This window comes from Poecilia latipinna, unplaced genomic scaffold, assembly GCF_001443285.1.
Source record: "Poecilia latipinna isolate Pla-1442-1.1 unplaced genomic scaffold, P_latipinna-1.0 Scaffold684, whole genome shotgun sequence".
Lineage (NCBI taxonomy): Eukaryota > Metazoa > Chordata > Actinopteri > Cyprinodontiformes > Poeciliidae > Poecilia > Poecilia latipinna.
Window position 1 is genome coordinate 20,248 of NW_015113300.1, and position 19,817 is coordinate 40,064.

Consider the following 19,817-nt stretch of genomic DNA (forward strand, 5'->3'; position numbering starts at 1 on the left):
GTCATTTGACCTGTGACTCTTCTCACTGCATCTGTCACCATGTACATCTTCACCTTTCCGTCTCCTCTTCATCAGTCTGACTTTCATCTGCTCTCTGATGAACAAGCAAACCAACCAACCAACCATCTTGATCTGTGGGTCACACCAGCATGACCAGCAGCAGGAATAGGCTGATCCTTCTAGAAACGCTCTCTATTTGTCCTCTTTCACTGAATGCAGCTTTACAGCAGACTCATTTTAACCCTGAACAGTTTAAAATGAGTCTATGGGCTACAGTAAACATGTTCATTACTTTTTTTTGGAATAAATCATTCTTAGATGATGAGTTTAATCTGCTCAGTTCTGCATATTTTGAGCTCCTTTTAGGCTCTCTTGTCACTTTAAATCCTAATAGGCTGCTGACCAAACATCCTGGAGCTCAGCTCAGGTTGCTAGGTGACACACTGGCCCCGGCTAGGGTTGCTAGGTAACGACGGAATGTTGATTATTTTTGAAATGGCTACTTTTCCAGGCACAAGAAAACAGCTTACTGCCAAAAACAGCTGGGTAGTTACCTGTAAGCTCTCTGTAGGTTTTCAGAAGCAGTAGAGACTAAAATGGAGGTACAAAAATGTGTGCAAAATGTGAATTTTGCTTAATAGATTAAACACGACTGAAGTAGCCAATTGGAACTGCGAAACATAGAAGAAAAGCTCAACTTTATGTCTCTCTCCCTTTATATATATACACACAGACACACATATATATGTATATATATAAAACTCTTCTTTCTGCTGTGTTAAAATAATCAGTTAAATAAGATTAATAATTTAAAATCCAATTAGGAAACAAGTAGGAAGCCAGTTTGTTTTCATGTTTATCTTTTTGCTCAGGTCCGTTTGCCCTGTAACCAAAATGAACCCTCACTTCATCGCCGTGTCCCTTCCTGCTTCCATTTCATACCTGAAAACAAACCGTCTTCCTCTGAAGCCTCTGTCCTTTGTTTATCTTTTATTTTAGGCAAGCATTTCCTTATATTATAGAGATATATAGTCATAAACAATGCTACAATATCATGTGTACTTTAATTTCATATGACATGAAACCGTTTAATCAAACCTGCAGAGCAAAACAGTACAGCCTTATCTTTAAAAAGAGTTTAGGGCCACTTCATTGTTTCTACATTCACTTGTTCATTAAATCTGTGTGACTCATCTGTTTGAAGCAAAAATATTTAAATATTTAACGCTGAACAGGAGAAAAATTCAACCTTATTTATCAAACATGAGGGACAGCTAAGAGTAAAGGAGTGGGAGACGGCAGATATCTGAGCTTGATGAATACCAGCAACAATTTAGCTGACGTTATGTGTGCACATGGAAACCTTCATTTAACTTCATTTATTGTGTGAAAAGAACATGTGCATGCCCTAATCATGCAAATCACAACACGCTTGCAGATGTGGAAACAAGGAATTAGTGTTAAGACACGCTCAGCATTAGGCAGAAAGGTGTAGAATAAAAAACATCTGGAAATGTAAAATCATATAGCTTCAAATATTAAGTCAACACCATACTCTGCATTGTTCTGAATATTTATCTAATGCATGTTTAGGTTAAAATGACATTCAGAATTACTTAATATATTACTCAAAACATTTATATCTTTAACCTAAAAGATTAAAATCGTCTTGCATCAAAATACATTATTTAGCAGGGCATTAATAGGACTTCAAAACCCAGAAATCTGTAGAGTAAGATGGATGTCAGGATGCAGAAACCTGATGGAGGGAAATTCATCGTCTACTGATGGATACAAACTTCTTCTTCTACGACTGAGTGATGAGGTTGAACTACGTCCAGGAGGAAAATCCCTGAAGACAAGGTAAAAATAACATAAACAACAAAATGTTCACAGCTTATAAGAGGTAAAAAAAAAAAAAAAAAAAAACCTCTCTCCAAAATCATTTCAGATGTGGCCCATCGTCAGCTCACCTGAATCAAATGAATCGTTCATCAGCAGACCTGAACACGAGGAAGTGATTCAGTCGTCTGAAGTCGTTTAAATCTGAAGCTGGACACTCTGGCCTAGTTCATATCTGCTCCTCTTGGCCGTCAGTCACCAAAACCACTGAGTCCCTGAAAGTTAATCAAATATATTCCTTCAGCTGAGGTTCAAGTTGCTGCCACACGCTTTGTTATCTTGCCAATGAAGTTGGACTGAATAAAAACTTGCTTTAAGTGGGTCTAGACATGAAAAGGGTTTATGAAGTCCTGCCAGACCCATAAACTTGTTGCTTTTAGAAGATGAGCAACATGCAGACAAAAAAACAACAAAAAGAAAACATTTCTGCCTCTCTAACTAATTTATCCAGAGCTTCAAAATCTGAATAAACTTAAAAAAATAAAAATAAATCTTATAGTTTTATGTCCCTATGATATGTAGAATTAGAATATTCTTAGGTTTTACACTCAAAAGTGTGACAATTATTTATTTTTAAATTTGGCAACAAACCAATAATTATTGTAATTGAATATATCATAAAAACTTAAAATCTAAGTAGAAACTGTTGATTTAATTATGTTTAAATCTATTAAAACCTGGTAGTTCTTAATGGGTAGAGCTTATCGATTATTCAATATTAGTGATTGGCTGATAAAATATAATTAAATTCTACTTAGTAATTTAGAGCTGATAGTATTCATGCAGGAATAAGTAAACTGTGGTTCATAAAAATTACAACTTTATAAAGTCAACATAGTAATATACCAAACCACACAGCCATTTTTAATGTTTCCAAACCACGAAGACGACGACAGGAAGTAGTTTTATGATGGCACAGCGTGTTTGTTAATGACTTATCATATAAACAAACTTATTCCAGTGATTTTAAATGCCTTTCTTGTTTAATGGAAACAACAAAGTTGTGTTTTTTCGACTTTAGCGTAATACTGACAAGTTTTTGGGAACATTTGTGATGGAGATGCTGTAGAGTGACAGTGGAAATTAACACTTATTTAATAATAAATGAGAAAATATCAGTTTTTTCACAGAGCTCTCCCTTTATTTCCCACAGGTTTAAAGCCTGGTAGCCCAAGATGAAGCCTTTTTTCCTTTAATTATGTAAAGCACCTTGAAATGCCTTGCTGCTGAAATGTGCTATACAAATAAAATTTGATTGATTGATTAATTGATTGATAGAATAACACACATGCTTTTATTGTACCTTGCAGTGTTTGTAACATTGATTGCTGTAAACCTTTTAGCATTTCTTTTGTTCCCTCACAATGGACGGCATGGCGCTCTCTGTTATGCCGCCCACTGCGTCCCAACCCGGTCCTGCTGTCTGCAGTTTCTATCCGTCATGGTCCAATCAGCGCCAGGCCACACCAGAGACCCAGGATGGATCCAATCAGCTCTGATTAACAAGACAACAGCTGCAGAGCAAAAACCAGAACCGCAAAACCAAAGCCTGAAACAACAGCACCACACTTTGATTCTGCTCTTCACATCTGTTTTTATTTATTATGTTTTTATGTGATAGAGCAACACAAAGCAGCAAAATTATCAATTCACAAGAAAGTGATACATGTACAGCAGTATTCACACCCCTGTACTCTGACACTCCTAAATGAAATTCAGTGCAACTGGTTGCCATCAGGAATCAAATGTGTGTTTTAAAGGGATCGTATTGTGTATTTTCCAGCTATGTAGCGACATTTTATAGCACGATGAAGTAACTATATTACCTTGAGTTGTTATACAGAAATATTATATACAACTAAGAGTCCACTGCACTGAACCCCATTGAAAACCTCCTGGTTCTTCCACCAAATACTGATTTCTGAACATCAGTTTTGTTGTTCCTAAATGAATGTGAACTTGTTTTCTTTGCATTACTTGAGGTCTGAAAGCACTGCATCTTTTTCGTTATTTTGACCATTTCTCATTTTCTGTAAATAAATATTAAATTTTTGCTTGTAATTTCAGAGACATGTCAGTAGTTCATAGAATATAAAGACAATGTTCATTTTACTCAAATATAAACCTATAAGAAGTAAAATCAGAGAAACTGATCATTTTAAGTGGTCTCTCAATGTTTTTCCAGAGCTGTAGTCTATATGTCAAACATAACTTACAAGAAAATTGACCTAGTAGTTTAGCATATTGAAATTGGGCCACTGTTTCTTTAAGAAGCTCCTGCTCTTTCCAACACTTGACCTTCATCATGTCATCACAACGACATTCCTCTATTAACCCTTTAACAACATTTTTACCAGTGTTGCATTAAGAAGTAGCTTCATAGCGAGCTCAGCAGATTCACAGTTCCACCAGATGTCTGCTAATTGTTGCTGGCTAGTCTGAAGGAGCGGAGTGGGCGGCTCTGTGAGGCAGAACCTCAGAAGCTCTGGAGGAGCTGCGTCCTGAAGGCGGCGCTTGGTCCTACCAGGTATTTTGCACAGCTGATTGGTTGCCATGGACATCAAAGGATCTATCTAACATGGATGAATGAATCAAGGCAACACTCCAGGTATGTTTTTGACGAGGGAATAACATTATAACACAATATAAAGCTAAAAAAAAAGCCCAATTTAAAATCCATCTGTTCTGTGAAGACCTCAGTGGTTTCTTAGGGAACAATGATGAACAAAATAAGAAAATAATATGCAGTAAATCCAGATGTAGTTGTAAGATGAAATGTACAAATGAGATCAAACCTCCTGCTTAATATGACATTTTCAGGCTCATTCCCATTGAAGCAAAGACAAACAGGAGCAGAAATCGCATGCTGGGCTGGTGACAGACGTGCTGCAGAAGCAGGTAAAACCCAAATGAACACAGAGCGTTCTCCTGAATGATCAACATCTCAGGCAGCAAACACTCAAACACTGAGGATGGCTGTTTTCTCAGTTTTCTGGCCCCATACTGATGTAACCAGATCAATAACGCTCCCCGCCAACAACATAATGACTTAGAAAAAACTTTGTCTCAAATGTTTCACTGAAACTGTGGGTTCAGTTCTTTCTCCAGTTGATTCTCTTTTAATCAAAGCTTTAATAATGCAGAAAATCTGATAGTTAATGATTATCTGAGTGCCTTCAATCGTTTACAGAGAGAAACCTGAAGTCAATGCATTGACCATGCAGACGTTGCTGCAACCAGAGAATCAAAGCAATGCAAGATGTGTTCACATTTAATGGCCTCTAATACAAACAGTTTTTCTAAATGAAGAGATTCAGATGCAGAGAGACGTGGTTAGCGTAGCCAAAGATTATAATCAAGTAAGAGAAGCCTTACTTTAATATGTCTTTACTCAAAACATTTAAAAAGTATTTGATAAAAAAGCTATACTGTGCGATCTGAACATGTGTTTTAATTTGTAAAAATGATGTAATCAGACGCACATAAATATAATTTCAATATATATATTTTTTTATATTTTGGCTTAATGTAGCTTCAGACTTTATTTACAGAGCACTTTTCATAGTCCGGAAGTCAATATATTCACCTGAAATGGCCCAACAGGCTCAGCAGAAAGAAAATTACATTAAAAGCTTTTAAAGATATAAAAAGATATAAAAAGACTTATTATGCATTACTGCCTGCACTGCAAAAACACAAAATCTTTCCAAGTATTTTGTCTGCTTTCTAGTGCAAATGAGTACACTTGAAATAAAACAAAACTAGCTTACAAGTAACTTTTCAGTGCAATATAGTAGCTTAAGTAAATAATTCCTTATCATTGATTTAAAATTATTTATAAGTGAAATAATCTGTGATTATGTGATTGTGAGAGGCAAAAAAAAGGACACATATTAAAGTGTCAGGATCTTCGGGGCGTGTAATATCTGTCTGCAGCAGATCTCTTCTGCTTTGAGAGCAGGAATGTGCAAACATGCCCTGATGTGAGTCTAAACAAAGAGCTGCTCTGTCAGCAGGACGATCTGAAAAGCTTCAGCTTCTCCAGAGCGCCGTCACAAAAACCGTCCAACATGGAGGCGCTTAGACCTGCCGGTGCGTCTTCAACACGTTTAAAGGATCATCCTGGAAGCACATACTGCCATCTAGTGGTTGAAATGTGCAACTAGGCCTAATTTAACTCGGACGCGTTTTAAAACTTCTTGATGTTTTGTTCTAATCTTGTTTAAATCTGTATTTGAAGGTCCTTGTTTGAAAACAAAATGTATTAATAATAATGTTATTATTATTATAAATTGGTTTCTATTGAATGTTCTGTACTCAAATCAATAATCTGTTCTTATTTTGCAGCCTGTTTGAAATCCAACCAGTTTATGATTTTATATAATTGGGTAATAAAGTCTCAGTTATGTTGAACACATCAGTTATTCTGTGCAAGCAGCAACAATATAGTCATTTATAAAACTACCTAAACCAGCAAACTCACTACAGGCTTCAGCTGAATATAAGGTAGATTTTAAAATAGTTTAATGCTTTAGATCAGGGGTGCCCAAGTCCAGTCCTCGAGAGCTACCATCCTGCAACTTTCAGATGCATCCCTGCTTCAACACACCTGAATCAAATGAATGGCTCGTTATCAGGCCTCTGTAGAGCTGATCCCGGTCTGTTGGAGTAAGGATACTTCTAAAACTTGCAGGATGGTAGCTCTCGAGGACTGGACTTGGGCACCCCTGCTTTAGATTGTAAAAGTGTGGAAACAAAGCAGCCTGCACACTGCAAAACACAAAATACTACCAAGTATTTTTGTCTAGTTTCTGGTCTTAGTACATTTGAAATAATACAAAACTAACTTTCAATTATCATTTCAGCAAGAAATAAGAGTTTAAAAAGTCTTAATATTTATTACTTTTTAATTAATATTAAGGAATTATTAACTTAAAATGAGCTCCTATGATTTGCTGAAACGTGACTAGCTGAAGATATTTGAAGCAGAAACTAACTATACTTGTTAATATTTTGAGTTTTTGCAGCGCAACAACATTTTATTCCCCACAACGAGTGATACTCTATTATGACCCGATACCAATATTTACTGATTAGATTAAATTGGATTCAATAATTCAAGAAACAGACAGACTTTCTAAATACCAGTTTTTGAGCAGCTTTACTCACATCTTTAACCTTTTCCTGACATTACTCCAAATTAAAATCATGACTCAGTCAGTCTTAATCTATTCTTCCTCAGCCAAACAACATGCTAATCACTGAGCCTCATGATTTCTGCAGTTATCAATACTCAGGTTCATTACTAGAGTCCAAATGGTTCAGTTGTCTGAAGAACCATTAGATAAGAAAATATGTTCTCTTAACTGAGCCCAGGAGGAGAATTCAGTTATTACAGCAGCACAAAAACAAGCAAGCTGCATAAAGTAATAAAATACCTTAGAGGGGACAAAATACTCCAGAGTGGGATATAAGAATTATTTAAGTTGTTTATAAGAAGAAATATTCACACATTTCATTCTTATACATGATTTATGCAACTAAAATACTAAAAGACTTTATTCATCCTGTGGAAAATTCAAGTATCCTCTGGCATCTATGAGTTACATATACCAAAATACAAGTTGTAAAAATATAATTTGGCTGCAAGATATAAAGTCGCTGCATAATAACAAAAAGTAAAAATCAAATATGACACATGAAGGCATGTAAAAACACAAAATCTTATCACAAGTGTACAAATATTTAGTACACTTCAAATAATAAAACTTTCCATCATGATATAAGTCAATGATTTATTAATATTGAATTCCACTGGCAGATTATTTCTCTTATAACAAGAGAAAATGTCTTTTTATGTGAAATTAGAGGAACAAGTACTTTTCAAAGTTAATATGAAGAAATTATTGACTTAAAACAAGCTCCTATATTTTGCTGAAAAGTTACCTGTAGGTTAATTTTGTCTTATTTTAAGTTTACTAAGATACTTGCTCTAGAAACGAGATCAGTAATATTTTGTGTTTTTTCAGTGCACAGTTTTGTTTTTTGTCTTTTGTCTAGCAGAAATGTTTCCCACCTCTGCGACCAGCCTGATTTGTCCCGAGGCTGCAGCTTTCTCACAGAGGACGAAATTAGTGTCCATGAAAAGCCTGAGCTGATTCTCTTTTTCTTTTTTCTTTCTTGCTTTGCAGCAACATAGCAGATGGGAAACAGGCTCGTAATGAGCCGGCAGCGCAGCACTAGAAATGGATTTTAATTTTCTGAAGCTAGGATGAGGAGGAGCAGTGATGAAGGTAATGAGAGAGAAGGTGGAGAAGAGGAAGATGGTGTCAGGCAGCAGGAACCTTTTCAGGCCGGGGGTAATGAGAGGCAGTTTGAGAATGACACAATACCAGAAGCACTCTGGAAAACAGAAGAAGGCAACTCATTTTAAAGGTTTAGATTTTATAAAACATGATTTAAAGAAACTATAAGGTTAAATGTAAAAGACAGATATTCTATGTAACACCAACAAACTCACCAGATAAATAGTTCCTCTGGTTTATTTACATATTTTATCACATATACTCGATTTTATGTATTTTATTGAGTTTTTGTTCACTAGTAAAGTGAAAGAAGAATGAAACATGTTTCTCGATTATTTTGCAAATAAAAATGTTAAAACTCTACTGTGTGTTTGTATTCAGCCTCGTTGTGTTGATGTTTTTATAAAACCACTTTTAGCTCCAATAATAGCTGCAAGTGTCAGTCAGCGGTGGTCATGTGTTTTTTTTTTATTGTTTGTTTGTAATAAAATTTGTCCTTTAAACACTTTCTGGGTGTTCTGATAAAAAACACAACAGGTAAGTGAACCAATGAGAGAGATTTTAATGTGTTATTGTAGTTTTCTCCAACACTGGCCCTCATGGCCCTCACTGTCCTGCAGGTTTTAGTTCAGTGTTTCTCAATCCTGGTCCTCACCGCCCCCCTGTCCTGCTTGTTTTAGGTGTTTCCCTTCTGCCACACAGCTGAATTGCATCTCTGGGTGATTAACAGGCTTCTGCAGCACTTGAAGGTCATGCAATCATTTGAATCTGCTGGTCTGAAATAGAGGCACATCTAAAACATGCAGAGCAGGGGGGCGCTGAGGACCAGGGTTGAGAAACACTCTTTTAGGTGCTTCCCTGCTGCTGCAGACATGAATGAAGGGATTAACAGGCTTCTGCAGCACTTGATGGCCTGCAGAGGAGGTAACGATCATTTCAATCAGCTGTGCTGGAGAAGAGGCGCATATGAAGGACATCGAGCTTTAGGACCAGAGTTGGGAGTGTTGATGTGGTTTTCTTAACACTTTTTTAATCCTATTCTTTGTTGCTTAAATGTAAATACCGCGGTTACTGCAGCACATGTTTTCATGCTGCCATAGAGATATCATTGGAATTTATATACATAAAATCAAGCATGACTACCTTCACTTATTGATCTTTGATTTGACTATCAATGAGTGTTATGACAAATAATGGGATGTTTACTATCAGTTACCTTGGTGCAGATGAACAACATGTGGTAGCTGCCATCAATCACAGCTTCATTCAACTGCACTTGAGGTCGACTGCAGGCCTTGATCCATTTCTTGCGTTATTCCAGACTCCGTTTGGGTTTAGGAAATGCAATAAATTGTATTCTGCCGTTTACACGTTCTGGGTAACGACTGTCAGGATTGCATGTTCCCCACTGACGACACTGGACCATAATTTCCTATTATTTTCCTCAAACTCTGTATGGCTGCTGCATGTTAGCATAGCAGTAATAAACCCCAGCAATGTTGACGGAGGTTCAGTTCCTCCAGATAAGGGGCGTGGCCTTAAGGACAAATGGCGACCACTGCAGTTGCTGATAAACCCTAGAATGATTGACAGGTGTGTTATTTGGACCCTACAGATGCAGAAAAACCCCTGATAGTCCTGCTTGAATTTGCAAATAACTTGACAGCATTAAAACACACAGAGTCAGTCAGTGAAGAAGAAGGAAACAGTCTGGAAACACATTTGTTTGAGATGGAGTTGCTTTCATCAGGGAGTCTATTTGTGTTGTAAAAGAATTTCACAGTAAAGAGACTCTGACCTAACAAAAGAAATACAGTTGAACTGATCACAACTATTGCTCTGTCTGATCTATATTCTTCTTCTTCTTCTTCTTCGTCGTCGTCGTCGTCGTCGTCGTCGTCTTCTTCTTCACTAAATTACCCAGCAGTGCTTTTAATTATAATCATTCAGTCTCTATTGGAAGGTAATTTATCTGTGGAACATCTTTTGGCAGCAAAATGAGCAACTGAATCTTCATCAGATGTCAAAAATCTGCAATATTTGGCAAACAGATAAAAGAAGGAGAAAACAAATATCTGGAAAACTTTAGAGTTTGTAAAGAAGTTGTCCCTTTCGTTTTTGACAAGAAGAAACAAGATAATGAGAGCAAGAAGCATGAGAGGGACAGGCGGCTGTAGAAGGACACACAGTACAAAGACAAGTAGAAAAAAGCCTGCAATTTTCTGTTGTGGGTAAGTAAGGGCACAAGAGTAAAAGTAGAAAATGGAGTCAGAGAGCAATGACACACAGGACTGGTTGTTTTTACAAGGGTGCTCCAGGGAGCAGCTGCTGGAAAAGAGAGGGAGGGAGAGAGAAGAAAAATCATTATATCTGGGTTTTTACTGCCTGTAAATGTGTTTTCCTTTCCTCTATTGTCTTAGAGCAACGACACAATCAGTTTAGAGCTGAGCCACCAGATTCACGATGAAATGTGAGGGACGAAAAGCAAAGGCAATTTTCTCCTCCGTGTGTTTGGAGGCCATTTTGTAAAGCAAAGTCCCTTCAACCTATAAACGATTGTTACGTCTCGCTCATTATGTGCAGCAGCAAGAAAGAAAGCACATTTACTTGATAAATCCTGTTCTTTTAAAACTTAGTGGGAGACAACCTGACATAAACAGGACCTCAGATGTTGGACTTCTTCTGCATATGTGCAGATCTAATCCTGCACAAGCTTAGCATCCAACACTTAAATCACATTGTCACATTTTAATAATTTAACAACACACAAAACCCACATGTTGTGTGTTTTTACATTTCTATTTGGGCCTCGACGGCTTCTTAAAAACAACCAGAGCACTTAAAAAATAAAAACAACCAGCCATTTCTTGACAATAAGTTAATGTTTCAAATGAGTTGTTTCAAAAAAGTCACAAATCAGCAGGCACTGCCGGTTACCTAGCAACCCCACCCGGGCTCAGCCCGTTACCTAGCAACCCAAGCAGAGCTCCAGCACATTTGGTCAGCTGGTTTTACCTCTGTATGCGCTGTACAATGGCTGCTGGAAAAGACATCTGTTGTTTTTATTGGTTTACCATCCAGAAATCACTTGCTGCATTCTTGTTGGTTGAACAGGAGGTTCCACTTCTAATTTTCAAAGATGTACAGTTGGATAATTGCACATCTGTTTGTAGCAATTTTCACATGTGAGTGTAAATGTTGGATTGGGGGTGTGGCCAGCAGCAGCTTAATAGGATTTAAAGTGAGAAGACGCCGTAAAATATTTTATTCTGAAAGGACTTCAAAATAGGCAGAACTGTCCAGACTGAAATTTCAATTATTCTGTGAAAAACGTGTAATAAACATGTTTTTTTTTATAGCCTGTAGATCCATCCGAACCTGTTTAACGAAGCATTATAGGTCATCTCTAATGTTTAAGTTCATAGCAAACATAGACCTAAGATAATAATTTATCCAGGAACAGAGAGGAAAAAACATTTATACACCAACAATTAAATTTTATTGAAATTATTGCTTCTGGTCAACATCTGATGTTTTGGTTTTAAAACAGTTTAGCTGTAGTTGCTTAATGACAACATACCGCCTCTTCACCTTCTGAAACTGTTCATGCCGTTATAAACAACAAGCATCACCAGATGCGTCACTGTTTCTGTATAAATAGCTGACATTTATCCCAGTCCAGCTGTGGAATAGTTTAAATACTTTAGCAGGGGCTGTGCCACTTTACTTTGGATCTCATAGTTTAATATTCATCATTAGATTATATCTGTTTATGTTGGTGGTTTAAGATCTGAGTCAGTTTTGTTTTCATGCGCTGAGTTTTACGCCTCCTCCTTCTTGCCCCGTTCAGCCCTGGAGGATTTCCACATGACTTAAGAGGTTGAGGTTAATTGGCTTTTGAATGACGCCAATAGGAGCGAAGGCCAATTACACTAATTAAAAGTCGTCACATCCTCCTGCTCCCACCCTGCACTGAGAGCGTCGTCGTTTCCTGACAGCCTGCCGCAACGCCTCTAATTAACCCTTCGTGTCCCTGTGTTTTATCAGGATGCGCTCGGAAAGCAAAGAATGAGTTTGTCAGGTAGTAACTAGTTATAGTTACTCGATTACATTTACTTGAGTAACTTTTTGGAAAAGATTTACTTTTAGGAGTATTTTTTTTACAGTGCTGCTCTCTTTACTCTTACTTGAGTAAAATTTCTGGATTCTCTACCCAAGAAATGAAGAACAAACCTGTTTTGATCAAAAATTCACCAGACGCAGACACACACCTGCAGTTTCTGTTAAAGTTTCATAAGAATTTTGAAGGAAAGAAACGGATCTGGAAACACTTTCTTCTTCCTGATTTTATTTTTTGTTACTTATATGAATTATTGTTATTTTTATCCTTAAAATACCAAAATTTCCACTTACGTTTATAAACGTAAGTGGAAATTTTGATGTAATTTTTCAATATTAAATGACTGATAATCTGATCAGTTGTTCAGTACTGCTTGAGTAGACTACTTTACCAAATACCTTATTATTCTTACTTGAGTGAAACGTTTGGATGCTCTACCCACTGAATGAAAATCAAACATGAAAAACAAACAAAAAACCCATAAAAAGACTCACCTGCAGATTTCCTTCAAGTTTCATAAGTTTTTTGTTGAAAGAAACTAATGTGGAAAAATTTTCTTTTGACTGATTTAATTATTTTTTGTTACTTACACGTCCTTAAAATACCAAACTTTCCACTCCACTTTATACTTTAGTCTGTCTGATTTTGTGATTTTTAAATATTAAATGATTTGATCAGTGGTCTTTTTACCACATAGTTTTTTACTCTTACTTAAGTCCTTGGACGGCTACTTTTTACTTTTGAGTAAAAGTATGTAGAAGTATCATTACTCTTAGTTGAGTAATATATTTGGTGCTCTGCCCTCCTGTGTCCGTCTGTCTGTGAATTTTCCCCTCGGTGGGTTCAGTCCTCCTCGCTGAGTGAGGCAGGTTTCCTCTCATTAAGCCTCTGAACACATGCAGCCTCTGTGTGATTCTGGGTGCAGCTATTATGAATTTAATCCCCTGTTCGGTGTGTGAGTCCAGGATCTCTCCTGTTTTAACACAGAGATGATGAGGGTGGATAATTGGCAGCATAGGAAGGAGGATAATCAGCCCAGTGCTGCCTATTTCTCTTCCTATTTCTCTTCCTATTTGTCTTCCTTCAAACGGACGACAAACTCAAAGCAACGCGGTTTCTGCTGATTGAACATGAAGAAGTGGTTGAGGTGTGTTTGGTTCAGATTGAGCGACGCTGTGGCAAACATGAAAGGGCTGTGAGGTCAGCGAGTCGCACCTTTAATTGATTTTTCTCTCTCTTCAGAGGTAAAAAAGCACCTTGTGGCTCCCCTGCTGACAAATTACAAATGTGACGTTATAAAGCAGTGAGACTCTTTGAGATCCACCAAATCACAGTAAAAAGCTGTGGCCTCAATCATGAGTTACACAACCATAAAACGTGACTAAAAACAAATTGAATTTATGTCTTAGATTTGTTTTATCTATTTGTAAGTACACCTTTCAGTCTCTCTTAACATTTAAATTATCATTTTAATAATTTAGTTTAGACTTGTTGATTCTTGACCGGAGCAGAGTCACTAAGAGAAACTGCAGAAATCAAGTTAAGGTTATTTGTACGGCACATTACAGCAACACTGCAGTTCAAAGTGCTTCATGAAAACACAAAAATACAAAGTAAAAAAAGACGCAGTCAACAATTGTCAAGCATCATTTTTACACATCAGACTGATGATTAATTTTTCATTTACTGCTTCAAAAGCAACAGGTGGGTTTTATTGATTTAAAAGAACTCAGTGTTTCGGATGTTTTGCAGTTTTCTGGAAGTTTGTAGAAGCTGAATGCTGCTTCTCCATGTTTGGTTCTGGTTCTGGATGCAGAGCAGAACCAGAACCAAAAGACCTGAGAGGTCTGGAAGGTTGCTATGACAACAGCAGCAACAGCGTTTCTCTAAAGTAGTTTTGTGCTAAAACGTTCAGTGATGTATTAACTAACCAAAGTATTTTAACGTCTTTTCTCTGTAAGGACTTTGAAACTGGGCTAAAATGAACATCTGGTTCACAGGAAGTTGAAGTTTCTTCCAAACCTGAATTTAAAAAACGTATTTCAGTTCCTAACACACAGCTGCATGTGGTATGCACTATTTATGTCTTAATGGAAACTATATTTGATCAGAGGATTGAAAAGAACTTCTTCTTCTTTGCCCTAATTATTGTTCAAAATTATGTTTTTTAATTAATGTGTTTGAATTTCTGCCACTTGCAGACTGCTTCCCATCCTGCAGAGTGGCTGATTTTTCATAATCTGTAAAATGTTAATTCAACATGATCTTAATGAAAACATTTCAACGTAACCTCAATGGTTTTATTCTAGATCTAATTCACATTAGAGACGCTGTTTTCATTTTAAGAAAATTATTTTATCATTTGACCTGCTTTAGTCTTACAGTGAACCATGCAGAGAAGATAGAAACATATTTTAACTCATCGCTTGTTAAAACAGGACAAAATGTTTTAACAACCAGCTTTTTTACATTGTTTTCTGTGATTCACTTACAGAAAACATTTCACTGCATGTTTCTGGAGCCGTGTGTTCGTTTGTACGCTTAAGACATCCTGTAAATCTTTCAAAAATGACCGGTTATCTTTGTAAGCATCAAAATAAATGTTATTTATTGATTCTTTGAAATTCGCAGTTCAGAACCAAAGCAACAACAGCTTACCTGAAATGTTTCGACAAAACGTTGTGATATTTAATTAAAGTGGTCCTGAAACCTCACGGTTAATTTTTTTAATTTGTCTGCTGTGTTCTTTGGAGCAGGTTTAGGAAATATATCAGTGTCTTTTATCAGGCAGCGGAGAACTGAGAGAAATTTCACAAAGCTGAACAATTTTCTTTCTTCCTGCAATTAACTGCGGCGTCTTTTCTTTGGAAAGGCTTTTGTTCTGTTTGCTGCAGAAGTCTGATGAAAGAAACGGACCAAACTGATTGATGTGGAACTTTTTTTTTTCTCTCAGAGCTATAAATTATACGTAATCAGTTTTTTCCCTCTAATAATGTAATTATCTGAACATAAAACCTCTATTGTAATAGAGACAAATCAGTACAGGTCGATGTGAAATTACAGCAATGGAGATGAGGTTGTAATTTTGTCTAGAAGCTTTAAAATTTCCATATTTTCTGTAGCTTTTGAAACTCAAACCAAAGTTCAAGAAAATCAAAACTTTCATTAATAACCTCTTAGTCCAGAAACCTGCAGCCTGCAGCTCTTTGGACATTTGGGTCTTAATAACTTTGATTAACAATTAAAACCAACAAGTTAATGTTTTTAAATATAGATATATTAATATGCACGTTTTTAAATGTCTGTCTTTTTTCACTGAATTTCCTCAAAGAATGACGTGAAAAGTAACAGTAATATGTTTTTAGAGCTGTTTTCTTGGTCATAGTTTGGAATCTATGTGCTTTTAAAAATATCTTAGTTTTGAATCCTAAATAGAAATAAAATGCTGCTTCTGTTCTACTCTGAGAAAACACAAAAAAGGAGTTCTGATTAAGTCTTCAGTTAATTTGTAGCGTCGATACAAAGAAAAGCAGTCGATGAGATTCAAACGTAAGAGAAAACTGGGTTTCTTCATGCTTAGGCATCATGTGCAAATCCAGTCTGTGACGTGAAGTTTTGATCAGTTCAAGTTAATTTTCTAAGCCATCGTGGGTCCAGACATGTGCAAGCGAGAGGAAAACATGAAAGCACATAAAATCTGTTTTCATTCCCAGTGACGCTCTGAAGTTAACTTGATTCAATTCTCTGATTCATGCAACATTTTCTAACTGTGACAAATACGGACCTCATTGTGTCCCAGCAAGCAGCGTTTCATGATCATATGGCTCGAATTTGGCGTTGTCTGGGTTTTCTGTTCTGAGTTATTATGTTTTTTCTTCTTTTTCTGCTGAAGTTGTATGATTTTTATTTAGTTATCAGCAGGTTCGTCTTTTTCCCAGAAACCGGCTCTGCTCCCAGACATCCTGGTTCGTTGCTGTCTCTGCATTTTTGTAAGTTTTTTCCTTTATTTCATAAATTCCTCATTTAGTCCTCCATCAACTCCAAAACCATTACACAGTTTGGTTACAGCAGCTGGTTTGGTTACAACTAAACAAATATGAGTCACAAACACACACTGCTCTGCAGCTGTCTTAGTTTGATGGCAACATGTAAAATAAAAGCCTTAAATAAATGTCACTATACAAAATAACATTAAATCACTGTAAAGTTAAATTCTCATTCTTCTGATTGCTATTGTTCTTTTTAATAATACATTGTATTTTCAGACCAGTTGTTTGTTTCAGATCTGCTCTGGATTTTCTTTCCCATGTTCTGCATCTGGCCTAATTTCCAAGTACTTAACATCATTTGCAGCAGCAGAGCCACAAATGATTATCCAACATTTCCCTCTTGACAAAAAAATCCATTTCGGTTTTCCTGTGAGCCTCAGTGAAGCAGGCCAGACCGGGCTGGAGTCACACGCTGAACATTAACTCAGACCCAGCATGAGAGTCAAAGATCTACAAGCTGCTGCTGTTGATGATGATGTTATTATTTATGTTCAGAATGGGTTTGAGTGGAAATGGCTGCTGCCAGTCCTGGTGAGAGCCGGGATGCATCCCTGACAGATCACCAGGTTAACACACACACACACACACACGCACGCACGCACGCACGCACGCACGCACGCATACACACACGCACACTCATAGTTGTCAAACAACCTCACATCTGAGATAAAACATTTATGCATGAGAATTAAAACCAGGAGCTTCTTTCTGAGAGGCGGCAGCAGGAATCACAGATTCTCCTCACATCTTATTCGATTCATTTTGACTTAATTATATATCACCAATTCAAATAAAACTTTATCTTAAAGTAGTCAACAGAAGCATTAAATAAATCTAGTTTACAGCACAAAGCATAAGATGTGTTATAATTCACCTGGAGACCTCAAAGTTTCTCACTTGACAAGTTTGGAAAACAGACTAATGGTAGGATAAAGTAATTCCCAAATTCCTAAAGCATTAAAAAAATAAAAAGCACTAATCAATGCAGCTAATTACCAGGCTGAAGTGTAAACAGATGGCACAGTGACACAATAAGGCATTAAATTATAATCACTAAATCTGAAAATTATAAAGCAACATTAGCTTTGATTAACATCGTACAACAAATCCATTTCAAAGCCATATTATGCTAACAGATGTGTGTTTTTTGACAGGTTGTTTTGACGTCCATCACAGCGAAGCAGACCGACTTCTGAAGAGCGTGACGTCACGTGCAAAGGGTTAATATAAATCAGATTCATCTCAGTCACATTCGCTTCGTATTAGCATCTTTTTTGGAATATTTTCACTGTAAAAATGTTTTTAAAAAGTTGTCAGAGTGAGAAAACAGATAAATCCAACAAATGTGCTTAAAAAAGAAAAGAAAATTAGGCATATTACTTTCAATTCTCAATAACCTCACATTACACAGCTGATAGCTGATAATCAGGACATTTATTTCATTTTTTCAGCTCATCAGCACAAAGCTGAAAATGCATCTGGAAATGATGGGAAAGTGAAAATGATTTTTCATGACAATCCATCCACTGCATGACAAGTCGAGATGATTCGCCGGGTGAATGAAACGCAACGCCTCAGCAGTGATCATCATTATAGCGCTTGACTGGCCACATCAGACTTTATGGCTCTTTTTGAAGAGAAAATCACTGAAATAAATTGGGATCCTGCATTGAGGCTCAGTTCTCGGTTAAATGTATTTTGAGTCCTGACGTTTAAACACTGAGTCGTTCTGCTGTTTGTGCATCTTTCAGTGCTGAACTTCAATAATTTATCTGATTAGAAGATTCTCCTGGAGTTGGTTGATTGAAGTAGTTTTGTTACTTTCTAACATTGTTTTTTTTTAAACCATTTATTGTTTATGAACTGTGTCCGTCCACTTGTATGCATGTCTGTCCTGAGAAAAACATCAAAAATCAACGAGCTACATCATAAAACTGATCTGAAAAAGGCCACAACAAAGCAGAGACAGACGGAGAAACTTCCTGTTTTTACTGATGGACGGAGGGTCAGAATATGTTTGTTTTTTAATTGACAACCCTGAACTGAAACATGAGCAAAGAACCAGAATGAGCCGCTGCAGCCTTCCAACAATAAAATAATGTGTTTCAATAAAGAGCAGAATAAAACAGTTTTGGCCTTTTCATTACTAGAATAAACATTTATTCAAAGCATTGAATTACTTAAAAAAAAAAGAGCTGAATGGAAACCAATCAACTTTTAAATTGAAGCTGGAACATAAAAGGAGAGAAACTGTTTATATGTAAAACATAGTTTGAAGTTCAAACGTCTTATAGGAACACAGATAACAGGGATGTAAAAATAAGAAAATAAATGTTCACACAACAATAGAACAACAAAAAATTTAATTCATTAAAACTGATCAGCTTTTAAAATCAAACTGTTGCTTTTATAATGAGGACTGGATATCCTTCCTACAGTTTGAAAGCAGATGGATTTTACATTTTGTCAAAACTTATTGATATATTTTTCTCTTTGTCATCAGGATGTGACTTCAGTCATAATATCTACACATTCAGTCATGTTTTCAATTCAGTGAATAAAACATTATTTTATTTATGTTCCTTATGTCTCCATATTCTGTTCATTTCTCTGTTTATTTTTGTTTGCATCCATATTAGTTCATTCCTTGAAGTTTAGTAAATCATTCTTGTGTTCTGCGTTTCATTTTATTGTCAGATATTTTCCCTTATCTCCTCTCGACTCTTTGGGTCCCGGTTCTTTGTGCATTAATTGATCTTTCCTTTAATTCTTCTCTTGCTGCAGCTGCTCCACATCTCCTCTGATTAGTTTGTCTGTAATTTCAGCTCTTCACTGGATTCTCCTGTTTCATTACCTGTCTGTTTAGGTGAGACCTGTAAGTTTTCCTTTTTAAATTAAACTTTCAAAATGCCAGGAAATCACCCATTTACCTTCAGAGTTTACACCATCAACAACTGAGCAACTTTACTAATTAACTCTGACTCTTTAAATTTTACTTCCTACTTTCTAGCTTTACATTTGTTACTGAATGTAGCTAAAACCACCATCAGTTGTTAAAACGTATTCTCCCTCATACTTGTTGTTTTTGTCAACATTTTGTAAAATAAAACTTTGTTGTGCTTGCTGAAGGAAGCAAATAACCAATTTTCAAAAATTACAGTCTTTCCATTTGGGATTTAAAGTGGATTCTGCTTGTATTTTGTCAGACATTCAGAAAACCCAGCAACAATAAAAAAAGTTAATCAAAAGAAATACTTCACACCATGAAAGCATGTTGATTTTAATATTTGTTGATTTTAATATTTGTGTAGGAGCTGCTGCAGTAAACTCAGAAACAATCCTGTTTTCTAATAAATCACACAATCACTTAATTTAAAACAAAATGATATAAACAGTGTTCATTATGTAATTTTTCAGACAGCAGGATGAAAAAGTGGTTTT

At 36.3% G+C, this 19,817-nt stretch overlaps 2 long non-coding RNA genes across 3 annotated transcripts; one reads left to right on the forward strand and one right to left on the reverse strand.

Moving 5' to 3' along the window:
* Positions 1-1,047: 1,047 nt before the first annotated feature.
* LOC106954832 (uncharacterized) lies at positions 1,048-9,714 on the reverse strand. The gene is made up of 3 exons (XR_001426433.1): positions 9,424-9,714; positions 1,974-2,117; positions 1,048-1,852 (listed from the first exon to the last, which is right to left on the reverse strand). It is a non-coding gene; the product is annotated as an uncharacterized LOC106954832 (long non-coding RNA).
* On the forward strand, positions 9,091-18,502 carry LOC106954830 (uncharacterized). Of its 2 annotated transcripts, none has more exons than XR_001426431.1 (5): positions 9,091-9,131; positions 16,239-16,316; positions 16,872-16,942; positions 17,531-17,596; positions 17,828-18,502. It is a non-coding gene; the product is annotated as an uncharacterized LOC106954830 (long non-coding RNA). The 2 variants fall into 2 exon arrangements; XR_001426432.1 differs by having other exon boundaries at positions 9,099-9,131; positions 16,266-16,316.
* Positions 18,503-19,817: the final 1,315 nt, after the last annotated feature.